Source organism: Saimiri boliviensis, chromosome 10 (genome assembly GCF_048565385.1).
Source record: "Saimiri boliviensis isolate mSaiBol1 chromosome 10, mSaiBol1.pri, whole genome shotgun sequence".
Taxonomy (NCBI): Eukaryota; Metazoa; Chordata; class Mammalia; order Primates; family Cebidae; genus Saimiri; species Saimiri boliviensis.
The window spans coordinates 85,918,509-85,933,723 of NC_133458.1; the positions used below are offsets into that span (position 1 = coordinate 85,918,509).

A 15,215-nucleotide genomic window follows, 5' to 3' on the forward strand; every position below is an offset into this window, starting at 1 on the left:
CATGACTGGTATAAAAATTCTGCAAAAGAGTTTCTCAAAAGGCTAAATGTACAGCATCATAAAATGCAACAATTTCTCTCCTATTTACCAGAGAAATAAAAATGTATGTCCACACAAAAACTTGTACACAAATCTTCATAGTAGCATTATTCATAATGGACAATTCAGGAAAACATACCAAATATTCATCAACTGATAAATAGATAAACAAAATGTAGTGTGTCTCTATCATGGAATATTAGTCATCCATAGAAGAAATCAAATACTGACACATGTTATGACATGAAAGAACTCTGTAAACATTGTGCTAAAGTGAAAAAAAAAAAAAAGCCAGCCACAAAAGATCACATATTGCACAATCCTGTTTATATAAGAGGTCCAGATTAGGCAACCCTATAGTGACGGAAAATAGATCAGTGGTTGTCTATGGGAGCATAAGTTTATAGGGGGAGTAGAAGCTAGTTGTAAAGAAATGTGGGCCAGGCGCGGTGGCTCAAGCCTGTAATCCCAGCACTTTGGGAGGCTGAGGTGGGTGGATCACAAGGTCAAGAGATCAAGACCACCTTGGTCAATATGGTGAAACCCCGTCTCTACAAAAATACAAAAAATTAGCTGGGCATGGTGGTGCGTGCCTTTAATCCCGCTTACTCAGGAGGCTGAGACAGGAGAATTGCCTGAACCCAGGAGGCGGGGGTTGTGGTGAGCCGAGATCGCGCCATTGCACTCCAGCCTGGGTAACAAGAGTGAAACTCCGTCTCAAAAATAAAAATAAAAATAAAAATTAAAATAAAAGAAATGTGGATTTCTCTATATGGTAATAAAAGCTTCTAAAATTGATTGGGGTAATAGGTGCACAGCTCCATGAATATTCTAAAAACCACTGAATTGCATACTTTAATAAATAAATTGTATGGTATGTGAAATACATTTCAATAAAAGTGTTATTTAAAAATACATATATATATTGGTGGCCAGGCATAGGTGGCTCATACCTGCCTATAATTCCAGCACTTTGGGAGGCAGAGGCAGGAGAAACACTTGATTCCAGTAGTTCGAGATGATCCTAGGCAACATAACATGAACCCATCTCTACAACAATAGATAAAAAATTTACCTCTGTGTGATGATGTACGTCTGTAGTTCTAGCTACTTAAGAGGCTGAGATGGCAGTACTGCTTGAGCCCAGAAGAATGAAGCTACAGCAAGCCATAATCACACCACTGCAATGCAGCCTGAGTGACAGAGCAAGTCCCTGTCTCTGAAAAGAAAAGGAAAGAAATGCACGTTTTTAAAATGGATTTGTCTTTGCACTCCAGCCTGGGTAACTAGAGTGAAACTCCGTCTCAGAAAAAAGAAAAAAAATAAAAAATAAAAAAATAAAATGGATTTGTGAGAGTAACCAAGTTTGAGGAGAAACAGAGGAAAAAAGCACTGAATGGTGAGGGTAGTGGCTGGTTTGCCTCAGTTGCTAGCTAATTAATTGGCTTCTGAAAAATTTCTTACTAAAATCCCAGCTCTGGGGGTCAGTCATGCAGTCAAGTGATAAATCCTAAATCCTTTACAAATGCTCATCATCATTCTTTAGATACCTTCTAGTGAAAAATTCTTCAGTGCCTAAATATCAAGTGGTCTGAAATGATAGCAGCTGTTTATTAAAGAAATAACATCTCAGCCAGGTGAAGTGGCTCATGCCTGTAATCCCAGCACTTTGGGAGTCCAAGGCGGGCAAATCACCAGAGGGCAGGAGTTTGAGAACAGCCTAGACCACATGGCAAAACCTCATCTCTACTAAAATAACAAAAATTAGCTGGGTTTGATGGTGCATGCCTGTAATTCCAGCTACTTGGGAGGCAGAGGTAGTGAATCTCTTGAACTCGGGACATGGGGCTTGTAGTGAGCCAACATACCACCACTGCACTCCAGCCTGGGCAACAAGAGTGAAACTCCATCTCAGGAAAAAAGAAAAAACAAAAGAAATAACATCTCAATTTTTTTGTTTTTGAGATGGAGTCTTGCTCCATCACCCAGGCTGGAGTGCAGTGGTGATTTTGACTCATTGCAACCCCCACCTCCCAGGTTCAAGTGATTCTTCTGCCTCAGCCTCCTGAGTAGCTGGGATTACAGGCATGTGCCACCATGCCCAGCTAATTTTTTATTTTAGGTAGAGAGGGGTTTTGCCATGTTGGTTAGGAGGATGTAGATTTCTTGACTTCATGATCCACCCTCTCAGCCTCCCAAAGTGCTGGAATTATAAGCATGAGCTTTTAATTATAAGCACTGCACCCAGCATTTAACATCTCGATTTTTGAAAACCATGAGTCAAATATTATTTCCCTTTTCTCATTTTACAGGTGTGCAACCTAAAGGACAGAGAACTTAAAGAATTTTCCTAAGTGGCAGAATGCACATTTAAATTCTATCACTTTGGCCTCAGAGTTTGTACTTTATTTTATTATGTTTTTTTTATTTTAATTTTAATTTTTTTTTGAAACAGAGTTTCACTCGTTACTCTTGTTACACAGGCTGGAGTGCAATGGCGCGATCTTGGCTCACCGCAACCTCCGCCCCCTGGGTTCAGGCAATTCTCCTGCCTCAGCCTCCTGAGTAGCTGGGATTACAGGCACGCGCCACCATGCCCAGCTGATTTTTTGTATTTTTAGTAGAGACGGGGTTTCACCATGTTGACCAGGATGGTCTCAATCTCTTGACCTCGTGATCCACCCGCCTTGGCCTCCCAAATTGCTGGGATTACAGGCGTGAGCCACCGCTCCTGGCCCTCTATATTGATTTCTACACATCTGGTGGGAAAGTCACCTTTTCCTATTTTATGGAGTACGTTTTGTAGGGAAAGAATTATTCCTGTGAATGGGTCTTGGAGTGTCGGTTCAGTGGAATGCATTGGCCTTCGTTCTGGATGAATGCAGTAGTGCAGCCTCCATGTACTTTCTACGTTGCAATCCTCTTCAGTGATGTTTCCAAGTACCTCAGTGACCAACACTGAGGGAGTCTGCAGCAACAGTGGCACAACTGGCCAGGCGCCATGGCTCACACCTGCAATCCCAGCACTTTGGGAGGCCAAAGCAGATGGATCACTTGAGGTCAGGAGTTTGAGACTAGCCTGGCCAATATGCCAAAACCCTGTCTCTACCAAAAATATAAAAATGAGCTGGATGTGGTGGCACATGCCTATAATCCCAGCTACTTGGAAGGCCGAGGCACAAGCAGCACTGGAACCCAGAAGGTGGAGGTTGCAGTGACCCAAGATGATACCACTATGCCCCAGCCTGGGCAGCAGAGCAAGACTGTCCCAAAACAAAAGAACAGTAGCCTGGCTGTGCTGGGGTGGGCCTACTGGACTGTTTCTCAGGTTAGGGGTACATGCATGTACACACTGGTTTGGCCAGGTTGGGACTACAGGCTGTTACTCTGGCCAGGAACATGAGCATGTGGTTGCTTGGCCAGCCTATAAGGCATATCTGCCTGCCAGCAATAGCCCAAGGGGCTATTTCTCAGGCCTGGGATGTGTGCATAAGATGGGTTGCGGGCCTGGGGGCTCCATGAGGACAGTCCACAGAGTAATTTCTCAAGCCTCGAACATGAGTACAGGCTTCTCAGCTCTCCTGGGAGTATGTTTGCTGCGGCTGGCCTACAAGGCTGTTTCTCAGGCCCAGGATGTGAGTACAAAGCTGCTGGGGGTGCATATCTGTCTGGACAGTTCAGGGGGCTCTTTCTCAGGCCTGGGACATGGTCACGTGGCTTGTTGGCAGGCCTAAATATGTATCTGCCAGTGGCAGCCCATGAGCCTGCTTCTTAGGCTTAGTATATAGGTAGAAGGCTACTTGGCTGACCTGGGGGTGTGTTTACTGGGGGTGGACTTTAAGGCTCTTTCTCAGGTTTGGGATACGGGTGCCAAGCTGCTTTGCTGGGTTAGAGACATGCCCACCAAGGGCAGACCACAGGGCTGTTAGGCAGGCCCAGTATGCAGGCCGATGGCTGCTCAGTTGGCCTGGGGCCGTGACTTCCAGGCACTGCCTGTGAGGTTTCTTCTCAAGCCAAGAATGCAGCGCGAGACCGCTCGAGAAGCCTAGGTGCATGCCTGCCAGGGCAGCCTCTGAGGCTGTTTCTCAGACGCTGAATGCTGGCCAGGGTCACTGGGTAGGCCACAGGCCTGTCTGCAAGGGGTTGGTGCTATGGGGCTGTTCTTCAGTTCCTGAGCACAGGTCTGTAGCTGCTCCACCAGCCTGGAGGCCTGTCAACTGGTAGAAAGCTCAGGGTGTTCCCACCCTCTGGAGGTGGCACAGCAGTTTGGCCAGCTCAATTCAAGGGTGGGTTCAGTCTGTCAGGGCTGCCAGATAGTGCAGTGGCAGGGGGTGGTTTTCCTGCTATGCAGGACCAGAATCTCAGCTGATCCTGGGCCCAGGCTCCACACAGCTGGGATTGTGGTATTCAGCCACCCCTGTGGCTGGGGTGCAGAAGAGGTGTAGTGGCTACTGGCCCAGAGGAGCGCGTGCTCCAGAGGTGATTCTGGTCTTGAGATGGTGCCGTGCTGCAGCAGCTTGGCTCAGAGAGTGGGTGGCAAAGACACACCTTGTGCTCCTAACCCAGGGCAAGGCAGCTGCGTGTATTCCCAGCAGCTCTCCAAACTGGGCTCAGAGCTCATGGGAACTGTGGAATCCTCTTATAGTAAGGACCGTAGGTGTTTCTGGGGGCCGGTGGGTTTCTTCTGCTTACCCTTACCCAACAATAGGAAGTCCTCTTGACTCCAGACCAGCCTAATCTGCAAAGGGAAGATGGGGCTGCAGAGGCTGGAAGCCTCCACACTGCTCTCCTGTACCTCCAGTCACCAACAGTGTGTCACACTCCTCCACTGCACCCCAGCACTCTCCTTTCAACCCCAGTTAGACCTTAACTGTTGATTTGTTGTCTTGTTCCTCTCTTGCAGTCGGGGGAAGAGTGTCTCCAGGCAGCCGCCTTGTAGGCATCATTCCCTCTGGATTTTTTTTTTTTTTTTTTTTTTTTGAGACTGAGTCTCACTCTGTTGCCTAGGCTGGAGTGCAGTGGCATGAAGTGCAACCTCTACCTCCTGGGTTCAAGTGATTCTCATGCCTCAGATTCCCAAGTAGTTGGGACTTCAGGCCACCATGCCTGGCTAATTTTTGTATTTTTAGTAGAGACAGGATTTCACCATGTTGGCCAACCTGCTCTTGAACTCCTGACCTCAGGTGATCCACCTGTCTCGGCCTCCCAAAGGACTGGGATTACAGGTGTGAGCCATCACCCCCAGCCTGTCTGTCATTTCTTAATGCAGTGCAGTGTTTAACCCTTGAGGACCATGAAGCATGGCTGTTAACAATTTGTTGATGAGCAGTTCTGACTCAATCACTGATTTCAAGAAAATGAAGTTTTATCCTGTAATCCCAGCACTTTGGGAGGCCGAGGTGGATGGATCACAAAGTCAGGAGATCAAGACCATCCTGGCCAACGTGGTGAAACCCTGTTGCTACTAAAAGTACAGAAGTTAGCTGGGCGTGGTGGTGTGTGCCTGTAATCCCTACTGTCCGGAGGCTGAGGCAGGAGAACTGCTTGAACCAGGGAGTCGGAGGTTGCTGTGAGCTGAGATCATCCCACTGCACTTCAGCCTGGCAGCATAGCAGTGCTCTGTCTCAAAAAGAAAATAGTTTTATCAACTCACTAAAGTAGCTTGGAAGATAGATGTGGCCCTATTTATACATCTCAATCATCTCAATGTTTATTAATTATATTATTGTATCTACTTGAAATAAATAGATGCAATACTTATTTTCACTTTGTGGAGTATTTCCTTCTTATGTAATGAGCTTTCCAGAGCCACTGTCAGAAGTGTTTTGTTCAGTGAGACTATGACTCCTATCAGTGTCATCATAGTGTTGTACATTGTGGTAATAACTTTGAAGTATTCTGACTAGAATTTTACTATGTTCAGAAAAAACATAGCTTATATGTTGCGATTCTATGAACATTGCAGTTGTTTAACAGAGGATCTAAAAATGTTTAGTTTTGCTACACTGTAAATATAAAAGCAAAGAAATAGGGATTAACCTTCCTAGAGCAAAGGGAAAATAGCAGGCTGAATAAGGATGATATTATTTATTATTTCTCCTTTTTTTTTGAGACAGGTTTCACTCCTATTGCCCAAACTGAACTGGAGTGCAGTGGCATGATCTCCGCTCACTGCAAACTTCACAAGCTTCACCTCCCAAACGCTCAAGTGATTCTCATGCCTCAGCCTCCCAAGTAGCTGGGACCACAGATTCATGCCACCACGTCTGGCTAATTTAATATTTCTTGGGCCAGGCGTGGTGGCTCACACCTGTAAACCTAGGACTTTGGGAGGCTTGAGGCAGGTGGATCACTTGAGGTCAAGAGTTCGAGACCAGCCTGACCAACATGGTGAAACCTGTCTCTATTAAAAATAATAATAATACAAAATTAGCCTGGCGTGGTGGCATATGCCTGTAAACCCAGCTATTGGAAGGCTGAGGCAGAAGAATTGCTTGAACCCGAGAGGCAGAGGTTGCAGTTAGCTGAGATCGTGCATCACACTCCAGCCTGGGCATCAAGAGCAAAACTCCATCTCAAAAAATGTTACTCAAGGCCGGGCACGGTGCCTCAAGCCTGTAATCTCAGCACTTTGGGAGGCCGAGGCGGGTGGATCACGAGGTCAAGAGATCGAGACCACCCTGGTCAACATGGTGAAACCCTGTCTCTAATAAAAATACAAAAAAAATTAGCTGGACACGGTGGCGCGTGCCTGTAATCCCAGCTACTCAGGAGGCTGAGGCAGGAGAATTGCCTGAACCCAGGAGGTGGAGGTTGCGGTGAGCCGAGATCGCGCCATTGCACTCCAGCCTGGGTAACAAGAGCAAAACTCCATCTCAAAAAAAAAAAAAAAAAAGAAATCAATGTAGAATACATCAAACGTGAAAAAGCAAAGAAACATGACACCTTCCAAGGAAAACAGTAACTCTCCAGTAAGAGACTACAATAAGGAAATACAGGAAATGCCAGAAAAATAATTCAGAATTAAAATCTTAAGGAAATTCAGTGAGACACAAGAGAGTACAAATAAACATTCAATAAAATCAGGAAAAGAATGTTTTGAATGAGAAGTTCAACAAAAATAGGTATTTAACAAACAAGTAAATTTTACAGTGAAAGAATTCAAAGAATGAGGCCAGGCATGGTGGCTCATGCTTGTAATCCCAGCACTTTGGGAGACCAAGACAGGCAGATCACCTGAGGTCAGGAGTTCAGATCAGCCTGGCTAACATGGTAAAACCCCGTCTCTACTAAAAACAAAGAAAATTAACTGGGTGTGGTGGCGGATGTCTGTAATCCCAACTACTCAGGAGGCTGAGGCAGGAGAATCACTTGAGACAGGGAGGCAGAGCTTGCAGTGAGCCAAGATCACACCACTGCACTCCAGCCTGGGTGAAGGGAGTTTTTTGTTTTTTTTTTTTTCCAAAAAAAAAAAAAGGCAAATGATCCGAAGAGACATTTCTCCAAAGAAGTCATACAAATGACCAACGAATAGATGAGAAAATGCTCAGCATCACTAATTATTAGGGAAAATGAAAGTCAAAACACAATGAGGTATCATTTCAGCCCAGTCAGGATGGCTATTTACCATAAAGACAAAAAATTACAAACGCTGGTGAGGATGCGGAGAAAAGGGAACTCCGACACAATGTTGATGGGACTATAAACTAGTGCAGACACTATGGAGAACAGTTTGAAGGTTCCTCAAAAAAATACAAAGAGAACTACTACTATCTGATAATAGCAGTCCCACTGGCGGGCATTTACCCAAAGGAAAGGAAATCAGAATATCAAAGAGACATCTGGACCCCCATGTTTACTGCAGCACTATTCACACAGCCAAGATATGGAATCAGCCTAGGTGTACAACAACAGATGAATGGGTAAAGAAATTGCGGTACACACACACATGCAGAACTCAGAGACTAAAAAAGAATGAACCCTGTTGTTTGCGGCAACACTGATGGAAATGGTGAACATTATGTGAAGTGAAATAAGCCAGGAACAGGAAGTTAAACACTGCATGTTTCACTTATGTGTGGTAGCTAAAAAATGTTTATCTCATGTTAGTAAAAAGTAGAACAGGATACTACATGCTGGATTTTGTAGGGGGAAGGAAGGAAGATATTTGTTAAAGGATACAAACGACTAGCTGGAAGGAATAAGTTCTAGTGTTCTGTATCACTATAGGATGACTACAGTTAATAATATAGAGTTGCACACAGCTAAGAGGAGGATACTGAATGTTCCCAACATAAAGTAGTAAATGTTTGAGGTGATGGAAATGCTAATTATCCTGAACTGATACATAAATGTATCAAAAACCCCTATGTACTCCACAAATATGTACAATTACGGTGTCAGTTTATAAAAACAATAAAAGAAAACAAATGGGAGGGAACTATTTTTTAAAGTTCCAGTCCTAAGGCATCCGGAGTGAGAAAAATGAATGTGGAACTTATTGTCACTGCCTTTTTAAACACAGCCCTAAAATTTTTCAATAAGACAATCTTTTTAAAAATCAAGAGCAGCATGACTATTAATTCTATCACGATGGATAATTACCACTGAAATAAGAGGGTGTGATGACTTGCAAACTACGAAATAATCAGGTATCAGGATGACAAGAGGGAGCAGGGTCAGGTGTCCCAACATCAAGGAAGACACAGAACACGGAACAGGTACCTCTGGCTGCAGCCTGGCAGGTGGTGCTCTCTGCACACTGTAGATTCTTCAGCAGCTGCATGGACTTGCCAGCCATTATGATCTGCTTCAGGACAGGTCTGAGGAAGGATAACATGGTGTGCTGCCTGCTGGAGGGCCCCTGGTCACTGCCGGAACTCGCACTCGCATTATTACTCATTTTTTTCTTCCCTTTCTGTCTTTTCTGACACGCTGTATAACATGTAAGTTGCATACCAGAAGTCTCTGTGATTAACCGGAACATTTTTGTTTCTAAAGAGATTCAAAATAATTTTAAACTTTAACTTCTCTGCCTTAAATGTAGTATACTTGGTCTAGTTTGTTGTCCAGACATTATAAAACATAATATTAATTATTAGTAAGCTGAAACAATCTTTAGGCAAATGGGGCAGTTTTAATCTGATCTCAGTTTAAAGACAAAAGACAATACTTTGAACAGTATAGGTAAAATTTAAGTAAGTAGGAACAGTTTCCTGAATTGGAATTATTTAAAATATGACTAATTTGGCACTCTTTAGAAGTAGAATAAGGCCACCATTCCCTGGAGCTCTGATTTTCAGCTTCTTTCCAGGCTACCTTGCAGCAATTAGAATTTGCTGGTCATCAGTTTCTGCTGGGTTTCAAAGATCCGGGAGAAGCTGAGTATTGTGTCAAGACGAAAACGGACCCAACAGAGAAGTTTAATCTAACCTTCATCCTAAAGTCTTCACAAGTGGTCACTGAAGAAACTTACCCGGACGATTCAGGGGCCTCTCAAAACTTCTCCGAGACACTGATAAAAAACCTTAGTAAGCTGACTCTCAACACCAGTATTGAATTCCCTTCCCCTCTATCAGAGGGTTCACTGCATCAGCAATCTACAGAAGCAGCAATCCTCAGGGAAATCAAAGATGACTTGCCTTACAGGAGGAGACGAGTAAGAACATTGCTGTCTGTGAAGAGAGAAAGGCTGGCAAGACTCAGATACATGCTACTTGGCACAAGTCCTCGGCCTGAAAGAACACTAACGAACACTGGGCTTACGGGAGTTAAGAATGCATCAAGAAGAGGAATGTTCAAATGTCCCTGCAGTTTCTGCAAGTCTAGCAGATGGAATCCTTCTGAGAATGCTAGAATGGGGAATTATGACACCAAGCCACTTCAGCCATAAACCTCATTCTTGCCACTTTTTTTTCTCGCTGGTAATTTTATATAACAGACCGAGAAAGCTACTCTCTGCTCGTATGGATTATACACCAATAATTTTGATAATGTGTTCAAGGCTGTATTTTTCTTGTATCTTTTTCCCTACTATGATGCTAGTAATTTATAAGGGATCTGTGTAGTTTGAATATATTTGGATAACTTTAGCTCTACTGTTTGATTTGACCCAAAGAAGCCAAGAGCATATAGGTATTCCCATGTGTTTTAGAAGCCCAAAGTCAGTGAGGTAAAACCCAGCAACAAGAAATTGAAGCAAAGATACTTGTGGATAAAGGAAGCATTAGCTAGTTTGGTTAGAGGATAATAATTAGATTTTTCTGGCTTTCAAAAATTTGGGTTGCAATAAGAGCAAAGTTTATCCTGTTTTTACAGTTTTCAGTACAAAAAGGTGTTACTATAGAAACAATAAAGTTGACATTTGATTACCTTAAAAAAAAAAAGTAGAATGAAAGTTTTTCCCATTTACCATCTCCTGTGAAACTAATTTGCAGACTTCTCTACCATTTTCCCTACCAAGATTCTTAACTGGACTACTTTTAAAAATAAAATGATGGCCAATCATCACCCTACAAGAACAGTCAGAGTCCCATTTTTCACAGAAATTCTCATGTGAGACTGATGAATCAGGACACAGTGACAGACAAGAGACTACACTGAAGGGAGGTCATTTCACTTATGTGAGCATTGCATACACATTGCTATGCTTCCAGAAAACTAGGGACTTAAAGCTACCCTTCCTGATGCGTTCAATGGATAGCTATCAATAGAAACCGCACATGTAAATACACCACATCATTTAAAACTGGGTTAAAAGAGTACAAACAGTTCTACATTATAGTTTATATGATTCTGTTCAGAAAAATTAAATAACTGAAGGGAAATTCTCATAAATGGATTAAGATTTTTCTTAATTGTTTTATCAAATATTATATTAAGGTATTGGTTGAATTCATTCACTTCAGAGAACAGTAAAAAAATTATAGTAAGGTAAAAGAAATGAGTAGCTAATTCTGAACAATAAATGTATTAGAGGCATATTCTGTAGTATTTCTGTATCTCTTTACTGATACTTTACACTGGAAATAACGGAAACTATCTGATATCGCCTAAACTCATTTTTTGGGAAGCAGTGTATACTAGATAGCCATAAATACGCTATCATCCAAAAATATAATTTGCTTAAAAGTTGTGAACTGACAAAACCTGGACAAAGATATTAATAATCGGCTGGTATTACTGACATCTTCTATAAAGATGAAACAGAACTAGCCTATGATGACAACAAGTTCTGTGATGTGGACTGTACTTTCTTAGCAGTGTTTGAAAGTAATGAAAGATTTGATTTTCACGGAGAGCAAACTGGTGATGCCAGCCCCCAGCGACCTTGTGCTCTGCTGCAGCTCACCTCTGGATGATGAACTCCCTGGCGCTGTCCCACAGGTGCCCATGCACAATCCACTCATCCACTGTCTGCAGGTAAGGCCGCACCGTTTCCACCCAGAGAGAGAACAGGAGGGAGACCTGAGGCAGAGAGTGTGCACAGTTAGCTCTCAGGGCTCCCTGGCCACTAGAACAGAAGGAGGTTTAAACATTTCTGAAATGCCTTGAAATTAAAAAATCCAAAAACATATACTATAAAATCCTTACGAAAAACTCACCTAAGTATGAAAGGATCACATTGTTTGCAATCCAGACTGGGAAACCAGAGAGTGAAAATGACACAGAGGCAGGTGTGACCTGAGACAGCCCTGGCAGATGAGCAAGGTTTCGCTATCTAAATCGTACTACTGGCAACGTGTCTATTAAGAGTGAGGAAAATACTTAAGTCCAGTAGCTCTCAGAGGACAAAAACGGCAGTGCTGAGAGAAAATCAATCTCTTTTATATTGAAAAGCAGTATTAAATTGGTGAGAAAAAAGGTTATACCAACAAACTGCAAAATACACCTAATATACATACCCAAATAAAACTGTAGCTTTCTAAATTACAGCCTCTAGAAAGATTTTTTAATCTATATATTGTCTGATACAGGGTCTTGCTCTGTCACACAAGCTGAAGTGCAGTGGCGCAAACTTGGCTTGCTGGATCCTCAACCTTCCACACTCCAGCAATCTTCTTGCCTCAGCCTTTCGAGTACCTGGGACCACAGGCATGGCTACTACTCCACAACTCGCTATTTTTTGAGACAGAGTGTCACTCTATCGCACAGGCTGGAGTGTAGTGGCATGATCTCAGCTCACTGCAACCTCCTGGGTTCAAGTGATTCTCCTGTCTGAGCCTCCCGAGTAACTGGGACTATAGCTGTTTGCCACCATACTCGGCTAATTTTTGTATTTTTTGTAGAGACGGGGTTTCACCATGTTGGCCAGGCTGGTCTCAAATTCCTGGTGTCAGCACACCTGGCTACTTTTAAAATTTTGTAGAGACAGGGTCTCAGTATGCTGCCCAGGCTGTTCTCAAATTCCTGGGCTCAAGTGATCCTCTCACCTCAGACTCCTAAGTAGCTGGGACTACAGGCATGAGCCACTATGTCTGGCATAGATTTGTATTTTTTAAATACAATATAAAATAGAGTCAGGCGCGGTGACTCAAGCCTGTAATCCCAGCACTTTGGGAGGCCAAGGCGGGTGGATCACGAGGTCAAGAGACCGAGACCATCCTGGTCAACATGGTGAAACCCCGTCTCTACTAAAAATACAAAAAATTAGCTGGGCATGGTGGCACGTGCCTGTAATCCCAGCTACTCAGGAGGCTGAGGCAGGAGAATTGCCTGAACCCAGGAGGCGGAGGTTGCGGTCAGCCGAGATCACTCTATTGCACTCCAGCCTGGGTAACAAGAGTGACACTCCGTCTCAAAAAAAAAAAAAACAAAAAAACAAAAAACAAAAATATATATATATATATATATAAAATATATAACATAAAATTTATCATCTTACCTATTTGTTTCTTTTTTAAATTTTAATTTAACATTTTTTTAAAGACAGGGTCTCACTATATTGGCCAGGCAAGTCTCAAACTCCTAGGCTTAAGCAGTCCTCCCTTGGCCTCCCAAAGTGTTGGGATCACAGGCATGAGCCGCTGTGCCCCACCCGCACCATCTTTAATCTACATTCACATTGTTGTGACGAATCTCCAGAACGTTTTCATGTCTTATAACTGAAACTCTGTACCCATTAAATAACAGCTCCCTATTTCCCAGTCCTTGGTAACCACCATTCCACCTTGTTTCTGTGGATGTGACTACTTCAGATATTTCATATAATAGACTTAGTTTTTCTCTACTAAAAATACAAAAAATTAGCTGGGCATAGTGGCGCATGCCTGTAATCCCAGCTACTCAGAAGACTGAGGCAGGAGAATTGCCTGAACCCAGGAGGCGGAGGTTGTGGTGAGCCGAGGTCGCGCCATTGCACTCCAGCCTGAGTAACAAGAGGAAAACTCCATATCAGACCAAAAAAAAAAAAAAAAATAGACTTAGTTTTTTTTTTTTTTTAAGATGGGGTTTCACCATGATGGCCAGGCTGGTCTTGAACTCCTGACCTCAGGTGATCCACCCACCTCGGCCTCCCAAAGTGCTAGGATTACAGGCGTGAGCCACCGCGCCCAGCCTTAGACTTAGTTTTATGTAAGAAAGCATTATTGTAAATGTCTATACACATCAGCTAGGTATTTCTCACATGTTGCTTTGCCCTTGCCTCATCCTTCTGAGGATTTTGGCAATTAGAGCTGAAGAGTTAGTTTCCTACAGCCTCAAATTTGGAAGCTAATTTGAAAACTCTGAACTGTCCGACAAGTCACCATTTGAGTATCATTTAACACAGAACCATGACCAGCTGTCTCCCACCCCTCTGCTGTGCAGAATGGAATCACACACTTTAGCCAGAAGTCTCACATACAGTTTGCTCAGAGGCTTCTCCAACATTGCTATATTCGAGAATGGCCTTGTACAGGGTGTTGAGCAGGTGGGAGGCCCGGATGACATTTCGAGTATCAGGTGGAACTTCTGCTACTCCGGTACTAAACACTCTGTGCAGAACCTTGAGCTGAGCCAATCGAGGTGACAACTTGTCCACCACTATTGCAAGAGTTATTGTAGGATCTGCAAATATCAACAAATCAAACTCAATAGCAAGGAAAAATACATGCATCTAAAATGTGACATAAATGCTGGCAAATCATCAGCTTTATGTGCAGGCAGGAGAAAATGAAGGATGGTGGATTTTGACCTCACAACACAAGGACCTCACTTCCCTAAGGAAGAACTCCTGTAAGTCATGGAGAAAAAGATAACTCAGCAGACAAAAAAACATATAAAGGAACTGACAGTTCACAGAAAAGGAAAAATGAGTGGTTTTAAAACATACAGGAAGTCACGGTACCTTACTTATAATAAAAGGATGCAAATTAAAATTATACAAGGTAAAACAGAACACCTCCCCATGGGCCAATGTTAGTTCAGGAGGCTGTGCCTCCAGAGGGCTGCACAAACTCCTGTGAGGTGACGGCACAGCTGGGACCTCAACATGGAAGTCACCATGTGGAGCCAGACATGTGATAAAACGGCTTGAAACTACACACGAAGATACTACGCCCACCTCTGCTCAAAAAACTTCCTGCAACTCTGGTAAACTGTGTCAGGTCTGCAGCTTGGCTGGTGGCCTGTGCCAGTGTCAGTCTCTCAGTTTTGATCATGTACTATAACTATGTGAGGTTTTGCCACCAGGGGAAGCAAAGTAATGGGAACACAGGACCTCTCTGTATTATTTTCTGTGGTAGTTCAAACTAAAAGTTAAGGGTTCAAAGCTACATGGGTTACCATTTTACATCTGCCATAATGGTGAGGATCAAAATGCCTGACAACACACAGATGTCAAGAGTGTGAGGAAACAGGTATTCATCTACATGGCTCACAAGAGTATACATTTGTTTACTTGTACCTCCCCATAAAGTAGAGTGGCAAAACTCAGCAAAATCACACATGGCAATTCCATTTATAAGAACCTACCCCTACATGGTCGGGTGTGGTATAATCCCAGCTCATGCCTGTAATACCAGCATTTTGGGAAGCTAAGGTGGGCAGATCACCTGAGGCCAAGAGTTCAAGAGTAGTCTGGTCAACATGGTGAAACCCTGTCTCTATTAAAAATACAAAAAATTAGGTGGCATGTGCCTGTAGTCCCAGCTACTCAGGAGGCTGAGGCAGGACAATCGCTTAAACCCAGGAGGCAG

At 43.3% G+C, this 15,215-nt stretch overlaps 1 pseudogene; it reads right to left on the reverse strand.

Moving 5' to 3' along the window:
• LOC101032307 (gamma-tubulin complex component 5-like) overlaps positions 1-15,215 on the reverse strand; it is a 35,975-nt pseudogene that overhangs the window by 5,654 nt on the left and 15,106 nt on the right.